Here is a 13828-nt window from a genome sequence, read left to right on the forward strand (position 1 = left end):
TCCTTGATGATGAATGATGGTGAGCTTTGTTTGTTGAAAAACGCTTTCCCTTATTTAACTGTTTTGGTGACTTTTTTCCCCCCAGTGACCATATAACTGCCCCTATTCTGTTCTGCAGATCTATTGTTGATCCCTAAGCCAGGACCTCACTTTCTTGATTAATCTAGCTTTATAGTAAATCTTGAAGTCAGTAAATAATGTAAGTATTCTAAGTTTGTTATTTTCCAAAATACTTCAGTTGCCCTGGGTTCTCTGAATTTCTTTATTAATTTTTGAATGAGTTTGTCCGTGAAAAAGTCTCCTTAGATTATGATTAGGTTACAAGGGATCTGTGATTCATTTGGGGAGAATCAACATCTTTCCATTTACTTAAACTTACTGAATGTTTCTCTCAGCAATGTTATTTAGTTTAAGTATAGAGTTCTTGCATATCTTTGGCTAAATTTATTAAATATTTTGGTTTTTAATATAATTATAAATTGTAACCTAAGTTTCTAGATCATTTTTCTTTTCAAAATTGAGATATAATTGACATGTGACATTGTATAAGTTTAAGATGTACAGCACGTTGATTTGATCTATTTATATATTGCGATATGATTGCCACAGCTAATGTTCTAATCACAGCATGTCATTGCCGCTTGTTATATTGTGGTGGGAATCATTAAGATCTAGTTTCTTAGCAAGTTCTTTTATAATACAGTATCACAGTCTGTAATTGCTACACTGTCCGTTAGAGCTCCAGGACTTATCTTCTAGGTCTAGCTCAATTTTCAATTGTTTGCTGTTTGTATATAAGAAACTTATTATTTTTGTCTGTTGTCATGCATCATGAAACGCTATTAAATCCACTTACTATTCTAACAGGTGTAGGTTGCTTTTTGTAAACAATTTTGTCATGTGCAGCTAGAGATCATTTTTACTTCTTCCTTTGCAAACTTGTGCCTTTTATCTCTTCTTTCTGCTTATAGCAAAGGTTAGGACCTCCCGTAGAATGTGAAATAGAAGTCTTTACAGTGGAAATCCTTGCCTTGATCCCAGTTTTAGAAGGGAACATTCAATATTTCATCATTAAGTATGTTAATTGTTGGTGTTTGGGTTAGTTGTATTTTTCAGGGAAGTGTCTGTTTTGCTTATATTGTTCAATGTTTTGGCATAAAGTTTATAATATTCTCTTGCTATCCTTTTAATATTTGTACCATCTGTAGATCCTTCCTGATACAGGAAGTTTGTGTTCCCTTTTCTTTTCCGGATTAGATTACCTAGGGATTTATCAATTTTGTTGCCTTTCACTTTTGTTAATTTCTTCAGTTGCTTTTTTATTTTGTTGATTTCCACTTCTGCCGTTATTGTTTCCTGACTTCTCCTTACTTTTGGTATACATTCCCCGTTCTTTAGCTTTTTATTTTTTATTTTTTTTATTTTTTAAATTTTTTTATTTGTTTATTTACAGCATAACAGTGTTCATTGTTTTGGCATAACACCCAGTGCTCCATGCAGTACGTGCCCTCCCTATTACCCACCACCTGGTTCCTCAACCTCCCACCCCCCCGCCCCCGCCCCTTCAAAACCCTCAGGTTGTTTTTCAGAGTCCATAGTCTCTCATGGTTCATCTCCCCTTCCAGTTTCCCTCAACTCCCTCTCCTCTCCATCTCCCCATGTCCTCCGTGTTATTTGTTATGCTCCACAAATAAGTGAAACCATATGATACTTGACTCTCTCTGCTTGACTTATTTCGCTCAGCATAATCTCTTCCAGTCCCGTCCATGTTGCTACAAAAGTTGGGTATTCATCCTTTCTGATGGAGGCATAATACTCCATCGTGTATATGGACCACATCTTCCTTATCCATTCATCCGCTGAAGGGCATCTTGGTTCTTTCCACAGTTTGGCGACCGTAGCCATTGCTGCCAAAGACGCCAGTAGCTTTTTATTTTTAAAGATTTTATTTATTTGTCAGCACAAGCAGGGAGAGTGGCAGGTGGTAACAGAGGGAGAAGCAGTCTCCCACTGAGCAAGGAGCCAGGCGTGGGGCTCCATGCCAGGACCCTGGGATCGTGACCTGAGCCGAATGTGGACACTTAACCACCTGAGCCACCCAGGCATCCCTCTTTCGCTTTTTAAAGTGGAAACCTAAGTATTAATTTCAGAGCATTTTGTTTTAAGTGTTTAAAGCTATAAATTTCCTTCTATTCACTTTTTTTCAGTGATCACACGATTTTTGATATGTTTCATTATCGGTTTAAAATGTTTTCCCATTGTACTTATGATTTATATTTTGATCCAGGTAGGTTATAGAAAAGTGTTATTTAATTTCCAAATATTTGGCGTTTTCCTAAGTGTCTTACTGTTATTAATTTCTAGCTTAATTCCATGGTCAAAGAACATCATCTGCATAGCTTTAATCCTTTTTATTGAGATATATTTTATGGCCATGCATAGAGTTTACCTTGGTGTACATATTATACATAACAAAAATAATGGTATTCTCTATTGTTGGCTGTAATGTTCTTAAATATCATTTAGGTAAAGGTGATTGATAGTGTTCAAATTACGTTCTCACTGAGATTTTTTTTTGTCTAGTTTTTACTGATGTTACAATTGTGGATTTGTATTCTTTCTTCACTTTGTCCATTTTTGCTTTGTGTGTTTTGAAGTTCTTTTAATAAAAACATAGGTATTTATGATTGTTATGTCTTCTCTGAAGAATTGACACTTCCGTCATTATGAAATGTCACCCTTTATCTGTGGTAATACTTTTAATTTCAAAGTCTGTTTCTTCTGGTATTAATAGAGCCCCTCCAGTTTTATGACCGGTGTTTGCCTGGTTTCTCTTCTCTCCTGTATTGACTTTCAGTCTCTTGGTTTCTTTATATATTTAAATGTGTCTTGCAGAAAACATCCAATTGGATCTTGATTTTCATGATTTTTTTGGGATAGTTTCCACTTTTAAATTGCAGTGTTTAGGCCATTAAAATATAATTATTCATAAATTTGAGTTACAGGATCACAGTATTCTCTCTTTGCTTCTGTTTTTTGTTTCTTTTTTCTTTCCTGCCTTATTCTGGATTGAGTATTTTTTAAAATTCCATTTTTATTTATGAATTGGCTATGTAAGTATAGTTTTTTGCTTTTTTCTTTAAGATAAAGCATGCCCATGCAGTGGGGAGGGGGTCTGTCGTAGAGGGAGAGAGAAAATCCCAGGCAGGCTTCCTGCTCAACCCCATGCAGAGTTCTTTCTCAGGACCCTGAGATCATGACCTGAGCGGAAAGCAAGAGTTGGACCCTTACCTCACTGAGCCACCCAGGCGCCTAGCCTTTTGCATTTTTAATTCGATAGTTTAAAGATTACAGTTACAGGTCTTAATGCTTTGTAATTTATTAAAATCTTTATTTTTTTTCCTGTTGATCTATTTTCTCAAGTTCACTAATGGTTTCCTTCATCACTTCTATTTTGCTTCTAAATCTGGTATATTTTTCGTTTCAGATATTGCGTATTTTGGTTTTGTAATTTCAGTTGTTTCTTTTTTAATAGTTTTTACTTATCTTGAGGTTTCCTATCTCTTTGTTTACTGTGAGACTTCAGTAATGAACATTTTCCTTTATCTCACCGCGCATCGTTCTAGTAGCTGGTTTAAAATCTTTTTGTGCTGATTCTAGCCTGTGGGTCATCACAGGGTTGCTCTTTGCTGATTATCTTTTTCCTGAGATTGGATCACAAATTGCTGCTTGTTCCTACATCAAGTAATTTTGGATTTTTAACTTGGACGATGTGAATAGTATATCCTGGAAACTGTTTCTGTTACATATTTCTCCAAAGAGTTGCTATTTTTGTTTTGACAGACAATGTGGTTGGAATAAAATTTCAAGCTCCATTTCTGGACAACTCAGACTTCAGTTCAATTTTTGTAACTTTATTTTATTCATTTATCTTTAACGGAAGCCATAAGTATTTTTTTTCACTTTTTTAAAATTTCTTTTCAGTAACAGAATTCATTGTTTTTGCACCACACCCAGTGCTCCATGCAGTACGTGCCCTCCCTATTACCCACCACCTGGTTCCTCAACCTCCCACCCCCCGCCCCTTCAAAACCCTCAGGTTGTTTTTCAGAGTCCATAGTCTCTCATGGTTCATCTCCCCTTCCAGTGTCCCTCAACTCCCTTCTCCTCTCCATCTCCCCATGTCCAGCCATGAGTATTTTTAATACATGAAAACATTGACATTTCAGCTCAGTTGTAAAGGGATGGACAATTCAAATAAGATAGGCTACCAAGCTAATCATTTGAAGGCAAACAAAAGTAGACCCTTAATCTCAAACCAAATGTTGTCAACCTACATTGTAGCAATGATCCATGAATAATAATGTAAATTAAATTAAATAAAAAATGTATGTTATACGTTACAAAAAGGGAGGTACACTGACATTATGTCAGGTTCCAAAGTTAATTTCTTAGGTTAGTGATAAAGCAATTCAAGAAAGCATTTGTTTCTTGTCAATTTCTACTGTTTAAACGATACCAAATTAAACAGATCTCTATATCAAGACATCAAATGATTTAAAGCCCAAGATTTATATATCTCCTATAAAAGTGGAAATCTGTATCGTCAGTTACTACAAAGAGAGCACCCTAAGTCAACTGGCTTATGTATATATATTTTTTGTCCTTTTGAATTCATTGAGAACTTCCCTTACCCGCCCTCTCAGTCTCTAGGTCACTTTTCTGTCTTGTGGCTCTTCTGTGCTAGCCCCGGGAAGATGGCTAGGGGCAGGGGCGAGGCGTTCTGCTCCGTAAGGCTCAGGAGGTGGCCGCAGCGGTCTGGTTGATGCTGTGTGAACCCAGCGGGCAGGTTCAGCTCATCCTGTAGTGCCTTCGCCCAGGCCATCTCGTCAGCCTCCTTTTGCCCATAATTCTCCAGAAGGATCTCGCGCTGCAGACGGATCTGGAGGGGCCTGCTGCAGCTGGCTGCGTTTGTGGTCCTGGATGTCAGGGCCAATCTTGCCTGTCACACTGTCACACCTTCTCCCCGAAGAGACGAAGGTAGTCCTCCTGAATCGGAAAGAACTCCCCCATGCCCAGCAGGATCTTCTTGGCGTTGGCATGTTTTTTCTCCTCATCACTACCTGTCCTATACATGACCGCAGCTACAGGAAGATAGAACGAGTAGAAGGCTGTCTTGGACTTGACAGTAGATTGTCCTTCTTTTCAATGAATCCGCCAAGGTCCACATTGGCCCGGGGGGCTGTGATATGGTCCAGGGTATGCCCAAGCTCAGTCTGACTGCTAGGACCTCTGCAGGAAAAGCTCAAGAAGGCAGGATTGCCTCCCGCACTTCTCCCCGGTTGTCAAGGTGCTGACTGCGGGTAGCGTGGGCCACCCAGAGACGGGAATACAGTTGTTCAAGGAGGTCCTGGAGTGCGGTGCTCCTGAAGGCCAACACAGCAGACTTGGACAGTGCTGATAGCATTTCGGGAGCTGTTGGAGCCAAGGGAGCAGGACGCTGAGCGCCCCTGGCAGGCGCTGACTGGGGGCTGGCACGTGGAACTGCTCCAGGCATTCTTCCTGGTGTCAGATGACATCATGGGCTCATCCAGTCCCAGACGGGGCCAGATCTGCGGGCGTCGGAAGCCAGGCGTAGGTTTGGATGCCATCAATGATGCTTTGCTTCTGGAAGCACGTATCTACCACCTGCTGAATCTCCGGTGCTGGGAGCAGCCCTCGTACCTGAGCTTAAGTTATAATTCATTTTTGAAAGACACAGCTAAGCATTACATCCAGACAAGGGGAGGTTCAGCAAAAGATAAGATTTCATTTCACCCTACATGGTTTCTTGAATCTTTGAGGAAACCTTTTCCAGAAAAAAAATCTGTCAAATACCTCCTTTGTTTATCTTCTAGAACTGGGTCCTATGACCCCCTCCAAACCAGTTGCTAAAAATCAGAAAATGATCATTAATGATAGTAACTAATCCGGATTTATTCCCTGTCCTGTGATGAGAAATTGATACCCACATTGCCAGCACACTGTAAGGAGGTGGTGTGTAGGACGGTCACTTAACGTCTGCCACAAACCCCTACAGTGTTCTTAATTCATTCATGATAAGGAGTAGAGCATAATGTTAAAAAACACTATCATATCAAATAAAAATGGTAAGATAATTCTTAAGTTACATGGTGTTTGCGCTCTATACACTTGCCCTTATGTAGGCATCCAAAGAGAATAATTGACGAAAAAATTAAATGGAAGTGGGAGTATTTTAAGTACATTTTTTAACTGCGTAGGGTGCAATGAGTACCTCTGTTTCTTGCAACTAAAGACTTCTGGCATTAACAGTTTAAAATTATGCAGAGTTTTCTATTTTATGCATAGATTTCTGATTCTTTTCGTTACTCAAATACAGTTGAAAATTCTTATTTAAAAAAACACTGGATTCTTCTAATTTTTGTTTTAATTCTACTGTAGTTAACATGCAGTATGATAGTTTCAGGTGTACAATACAGTGATTCACCAATTCCAGCATTACTCAAAGCTCATCATGGTATGTGTGCTGTTAATCCCCTTCCCCTAGTTCACCCGTCTCCCCTCTGGTAACCATCTGTTTGTTCTCTACAGTTGAGAGTCTGTTTTTTGGTTTGTTTCTTTTTTTCCCCTTTGTTATTTGTTTTGTTTCTTAAATTCCTCATATGAGTGAAATCGTATGGTATTTGTCTTTCTCTGACTGGCTTGTTTCACTTAGCATTATATACTCTAGGTCTATCCATGTTGATGGATATATATATATATATATATATATATATATACACCATATATACACACACCACATTTTCTTTATCCATCTATCTATTCATGGATACCTGGGCTGCTTTCATAATTAGGCTCTTGTAAATAATGCTGCATTAAACATAGGGGTATATATCTTTTTGGATTAGTGTTTTTCCTTCTTTGTATAAATACCCAGTAGTGTAATTACTGGATTATATGGTAGTTCTATATTTAATTTTTTGAGAAACCTCCATACTGTCCGTCGTGGTGCCTGTACCAGTTTGCTTTCCCACCAATAGTGCACGAGTGACCCTTTTTGTCCACATCCTTGCCAGTACTTGTTTCTTTTGTTTCTTATTTTAACCATTCTAACAGGTGTGAAGTGATATCATTGTGGTTTGATTTGCATTTCCCTGACGCTGAGTGACGCTGAGCATCTTTTCATGTGTCTGTTGGCCATCTGTATATCTTCTTCGGAAAAATATTTGGTTATGTTTTCTGCCCATTGTTAATTGGATTATTTGGGGTTTTGGTGGTGTAATCTTTTTCTCTTGTGACGAGATGTGTCTTGTGTCTTGTGTCTTTTGAGATCTCTGAGCAACTTTCAAATATACAACACAATATAGTTGTAATACTGTATCGTTAACGATAGTCAACACTCTGCATTGCATCCCTAGGACTTGTTTATCTTATAACTGAAAGTTCATATTTTCTGGAAACCTTCACCCATTTTGCCTGCCCCATTCACCCACTCATCTATTAACGGATACTTAGGTAGTTCCCATCTCTTGGCTCTCGTAAAGTTGCAGAACACCGGAATGCTGATATCTTCTTGAGACAGTGATTTTGTCTACTTCATAGAAATACCCAGAAGTGGAACTGCTGTATTATATGGCAGTTCTATTTTTAACTTCTTGAGAAAGCTCCATACTATTTTCCATAGGGTTTGCACCAATTTACATTCCCACCAACAATGCACAAGGGTTCTCTTTTTCACATCCTCACCAACACTTGCTATTTTGTGCTTATTTGATAATAACTGTTCTAACAGGTGTGACGTCGTAACTTACTGTCATTTTGATATGCACTTCCTTGATGATGGTGATGTTGAGCTCCTTTTCACGTATCTGTTGGCTATTTGTATAAATATTTTATTTTTAAGTAGCTTTTACACCCAACGTGGAGCCAAACCTACAGCTCAAAGATCGAGAGTTGCGTGCTCTACTGACTGAGCCAGCCAGGTACCCCTGTGTTGGCTATCTGTATGTCTTTGGGAATGTCTATTCAGTTCCTCTCTGCTCAATTTAAAACGCTGATTGTCCATCATGACCAGGTGGGATTCATCCCTGGGTTGCAAGGATGGTTCAACATTTGCAAATCAATCAGTGTGATAGAACAAATCAATAAGAGAAGAGAAAAGAACCACACGGTCCTCTCAATTGATGCAGAAAAAGCATTTGACAAAATCCAGCATCCGTTCCTGATTAAAACACTTCAAAGTATAGGGATAGAGGGAACATTCCTGAACTTCATAAAATCTATCTATGAAAGACCCACAGCAAATATCATCCTCAATGGGAAAAAGCTTGCAGCCTTCCCGTTGAGATCAGGAACACGACAAGGATGCCCACTCTCACCACTCTTGTTCAACATAGTATTAGAAGTTCTAGCAACGGCAATCAGACAACAAAGAGAAATAAAAGGTATCCAAATTTGCAAGGAAGAAGTCAAACTCTCTCTCTTCGCAGATGACATGATTCTTTATATGGAAAATCCCAAAGACTCCACCCCCAAACTACTAGAACTCATACAGCAATTCAGTAACGTGGCAGGATACAAAGTCAATGTACAGAAATCAGTGGCTTTCTTATACACTAACAATGAAAATACAGAAAGGCAAATTAGAGAATCGATTCCATTTACTATAGCACCAAGAACCATAAGATACCTGGGAATAAACCTAACCAAAGAGGTAAAGGATCTCGAGGAACTACAGAACACTCATGAAAGAAATTGAAGAAGACACAAAAAGATGTAAGACCGTTCCATGCTCTTGGATTGGAAGAATAAACATTGTTAAAATGTCTATACTGCCTAGAGCAATCTATACTTTTAATGCCATTCCGATCAAAATTCCACCGGTATTTTTCAAAGTTCTGGAGCAAATAATCCTAAAATTTGTATGGAATCAGAAGAGACCCCGAATTGCTAAGGAAATGTTGAAAAACAAAAACAAAACTGGCGGCATCACGTTACCCGATTTCAAGCTTTACTACAAAGCTGTGATCACCAAGACAGCATGGTACTGGCATAAAAACAGACACATAGACCAGTGGAACAGAGTGGAGAGCCCAGATATGGACCCTCAAATCTATGGTCAAATAATCTTCGACAAAACAGGAAAAAATATACAATGGAAAAAAGACAGTCTCGGGGCACCTGGGTGGCTCAGTGGGTTAAAGCTGCTGCCTTTGGCTCAGGTCATGATCTCAGGGTCCTGGGATCAAGCCCCGCATCAGGCTCTCCCCTCAGCAGGGAGCCTGCTTCCTCCTTTCTCTCTGCCTGCCTCTCTGCCTACTTGTGATCTCTGTCTGTCAAATAAATAAATTTTAAAAATCTTAAAAAAAAAGACAGTCTCTTCAATAAATGGTGCTGGGAAAACTGGACAGCTATATGTAGAAGAATGAAACTCGACCATTCTCTTACACCGTACACAAAGATAAACTCAAACGTAAGACAGGAATCCATCAGAATCCTAGAGGAGAACATAGGCAGTAACCTCTTCGATATCAGCCATAGCAACTTCTTTCAAAATATGTCTCCAAAGGCCAAGGAAACAAAAGCGAAAATGAACTTTTGGGACTTCATCAAGATCAAAAGCTTCTGCCCAGCAAAGGAAACAGTCAACAAAACAAAAAGGCAACCCACGGAATGGGAGAAGATATTTGCAAATGACAGTACAGATAAAAGGTTGATATCCAGGATCTATAAAGAACTCCTCAAACTCAACACACACAAAACAGATAATCATATCAAAAAATGGACAGAAGATATGAACAGACACTTCTCCAATGAAGACATACAAATGGCTATCAGACACATGAAAAAATGCTCGTCATCACTAGCCATCAGCGAGATTCAAATTAAAACCTCATTGAGATATCACCTTACACCAATTAGAATGGCCAAAATTAGCAAGACAGGAAACAACGTGTGTTGGAGAGGTTGTGGAGAAAGGGGAACCCTCTTACACTGTTGGTGGGAATGCAAGTTGGTGCAGCCACTCTGGAGAACAGTGTGGAGATTCCTCAAGAAATTAAGAATAGAGCTTCCCTATGACCCTGCAATTGCACTGCTGGGTATTTACCCCAAAGATACAGATGTAGTGAAAAGAAGGGCCATCTGTACCCCAATGTTTATAGCAGCAATGGCCACGGTCGCCAAACTGTGGAAAGAACCAAGATGTCCTTCAACGGATGAATGGATAAGGAAGATGTGGTACATATACATGATGGAGTATTATGCCTCCATCAGAAAGGATGAATACCCAACTTTTGTATCAACATGGACGGGACTGGAAGAGATTATGCTGAGCGAAATAAGTCAAGCAGAGAGAGTCAAGTATCATATGGTTTCACTTATTTGTGGAGCATAACAAATAACATGGAGGACATGGGGAGATGGAGAGGAGAAGGGAGTTGTGGGAAATTGGAAGGGGAGATGAACCATGAGAGACTATGGACTCTGAAAAACAACCTGAGGGTTTTGAAGGGGCGGGCGGTGGGAGGTTGGGGAACCAGGTGGAGGGTAATGGAGAGGGCACGTATTGCATGGAGCACTGGGTGTGGTGCAAAAACAATGAGTACTGTTAACACTGAAAATAAATTAATTAAAAAAAAAAAACTCCGATTGTTAGTGTTTTTTTGGCTACTGAGTTGTACGAATTCTTTATATATCTCGGATATTAACCCATTGTCTCACATGTGGTTTACATACATTTTCTTTCATTCCATAGGTTGTCTTTTAATTTTGTTGATGTAGAGAGATTTTTAGTTTAATGCAGTCCCATTGTTTATTTTTGCTTTTGGTGTCAAATCCAAAAAATCATTGCCAAGATTAATGTCAAGGAGACTACCCCATGTGTTTTCTTTGAGGATTTTTATGTTGATTTTTCTTTTTGATATAAAATGGGGCCAGTTTCATTCTTTTGCACGTGGCTGTCCAATTTTCCCAATGCCCTCTATTGAAGAGAGTGCCACATTATATATTCCTGGCTCCTTTGTCATACGTAATTGATCATATATGCATTATTTATGAACTACTTTGTTCACTGATCTGTATGCTGTTTTCATGTCAATATATACTGTCTCACTTACTATAGTCCTGTAATATAGTTTGAAATCAAGAAGTGTAATTCCTCTCTAGCTTTGTTCTTTCTCAAAATTGCTTAGGCTGTTTAGGGTCTTTGTAGTTCCATACTCATTTTAGGATTATTCTATTTCTGTGAAAAAGGCCACTGGAATTTTGTTAGAGATTGCGTTGAATCTGTAGATTTCTTTGGGTAGCATGGGCATTTTAACAATATGAATTTTTACATGGTGCCTGGCTGGCTCCGTCAGTGGAGCATGCAACTCTTGATTTCGAGGTTGTGAGTTTGAGCCCCACGTTGGATGTAGAGATTAAACACAAAACCATAAAAAATTAAGTCTTCCAATATGTGAACATGGAATATCTTGCCATTTATTTGTGTCATCTGTTTCCATCAGAAGCGTCTTATAGTGTTCATTGTCTACGTCTTTCACCTCCTTGGTTAGATTTATTCCTATATATATATTTATATATAATATAATATATATTTATATATAATATAATATATATAATATATATTTATTATATATAATATATATTTTATATAATATAGGAATAAATCTATATATATTTATTATATATAATATATATTTTATATAATATATAAATATATATATTATATATACTATATACATAATATATTATTGTATTATTATATTGTATATAATATATATATTATATATTATATTAATATTATCAAATAAAATTATTATATTATATATAATGATTATATAATATATTCTATATAATAATATATTAATATATTATTGTTATACTTATAATATATAATATATAATATATTATATATTATATATAAAAATATATAATATATTAAATAAGTAATTTTTATATATTATATTAATATATAATAAATATATATAAATATATAAAATAAATAAGTAAAAATATATATAAAATAAATAAAAAATAAATCAAACCAAATAAAATAAATAAAATAAATAAAATAAACAAATTAAAATAAATAAATATATATATTTATTTAATATACAATATATATTATATATTATATATATTTAAATATATTTATATATTTATAAATATATATAAATATATATTATATCATATATATATTTAGTTTTTTTTGTTTTGTTTTTGTTTTTGTAATCTCTACACCCAGTGTGGGGCTCGGACTCACAACCCTGAGATCAAGAGCTGCATACTTTACTGACTGAGCCAGTCAGGTACCCCTAGTTATTTTACTCATGTTGATGCTAGTATAAACAGAATTGCTTTTAAAATTTATCTTTCTGGTAGTTCATTATTAGTGTATAGAAATCCCACAAATTTTTGTACATTGATTTTATATCCTGCAGCTTTACCACATACATTTATGTATTCTAACAGTTTTTTTGTGGGTACATTTAGTTTTCTATATATGGTATCATGTCAGCTGCAGATAGTGACATTTCTACCTCCTTTCCAATGTAGATGCCTTGCCTTATTGCTGTGGCTAGAATTTCTAATACTATGATGAATGAGAGTGGCAAGATTGTGCATCTTCATCTTGATTGATTTGTGGATGTTGAACCATCCTTGCATCTCTGAAAGAAACCCCATTTGGGTCTTGTTTTTATAATCCATTTTTCTATTCTGTCTTTTGATTGGAGAATTTAGTCCATTTATATTTAGAGTGATTATTTATAGGTATGGACTTACTGCCATATTGTTGATTATTTTCTGACAGTTTTATAATTCCATTCCTTTATTCTTCTCTTGCTCTCTTCCTTTGTGATGTGGTGATTTTCTTTAGTGGTATGCTTAGGTTCCTTTCTCTTCATCTTCTGTGTGTCTATTCTAATTGTTTTGTGGTTACCATGAAGCTTATATAAAACATCATAGAGTTAAAATAGTTTATTTTAAGCTATAATAGCTTAAGTTCAAATGCATTCTAAAACTCTACATTTTAATTCTCCCCAACACTTTTTATGCTTTTGATTTCAAATTTTACATCTTTTTATCTTGTATATTAACTAACAAGTTATTGTAGTTGTGGTTACTTTTACTACTTTTGTCTTTTAACCTTCATACCAGACTTCTGTGATGCACTCACCTCCATTACATTAGATTGCTGTGATATTGACTATATTCAATTTCCAGTGAGATTTACATTTTTATGTTTTCCTGTTACTAACTAGTGCCCTTTCACTTCAACTTAAAGAAATCCCTTGTACATTTCTTATAAGGATGATCTACTAAACTCTTCTAGATTTTCTTGTCTGGAAAACTCTATCTCTCTTTCAGTTCTGAAGAACAACTTTGCTGGGTATCATTCACAGGGTTTTGTGTTTTTTTTTTTCTTTCTTTCTTCTTTCAGCGTGTTGAATATATCAGATCAGTCTTTTCTGGCCTACAAAATTTCTGCTGAAAAATCTGCTAGCAGTCTTCTAGGGGTTCCCTTGAACTAAGTCATTTTTCTCTTGCTTCTCTTAAGATTATTTTGTGTGTTTAACTTTTGGCAATTTAATTATAATGTGTCTCGGTGTGGTCTCTTGGGACTCCTCTTATTTGGAAGTCTCCTATTCCTGAATCTGGACGTCTGCTTTCTTTTCCATTTAGGAAAATTTTCAGCCATTATTTCTTCAAAAATATTTCTTCCACTTTCTCCCTCTTCTTCTGAGACCCCTGTAATAGGAATATTAGTCCAGTTGATGTTTTCCATAAACCCCCTAAACTATTT

General features: G+C 36.6%; 1 pseudogene; it reads right to left on the reverse strand.

The window, feature by feature from the left end:
- Positions 1–4714: 4714 nt before the first annotated feature.
- Positions 4715–5467, reverse strand: LOC123933106 (annotated as a pseudogene).
- Between the last annotated feature and the right edge of the window lie 8361 nt (positions 5468–13828).

This window comes from Meles meles, chromosome 2 (assembly GCF_922984935.1).
Source record: "Meles meles chromosome 2, mMelMel3.1 paternal haplotype, whole genome shotgun sequence".
Taxonomy (NCBI): domain Eukaryota; kingdom Metazoa; phylum Chordata; class Mammalia; order Carnivora; family Mustelidae; genus Meles; species Meles meles.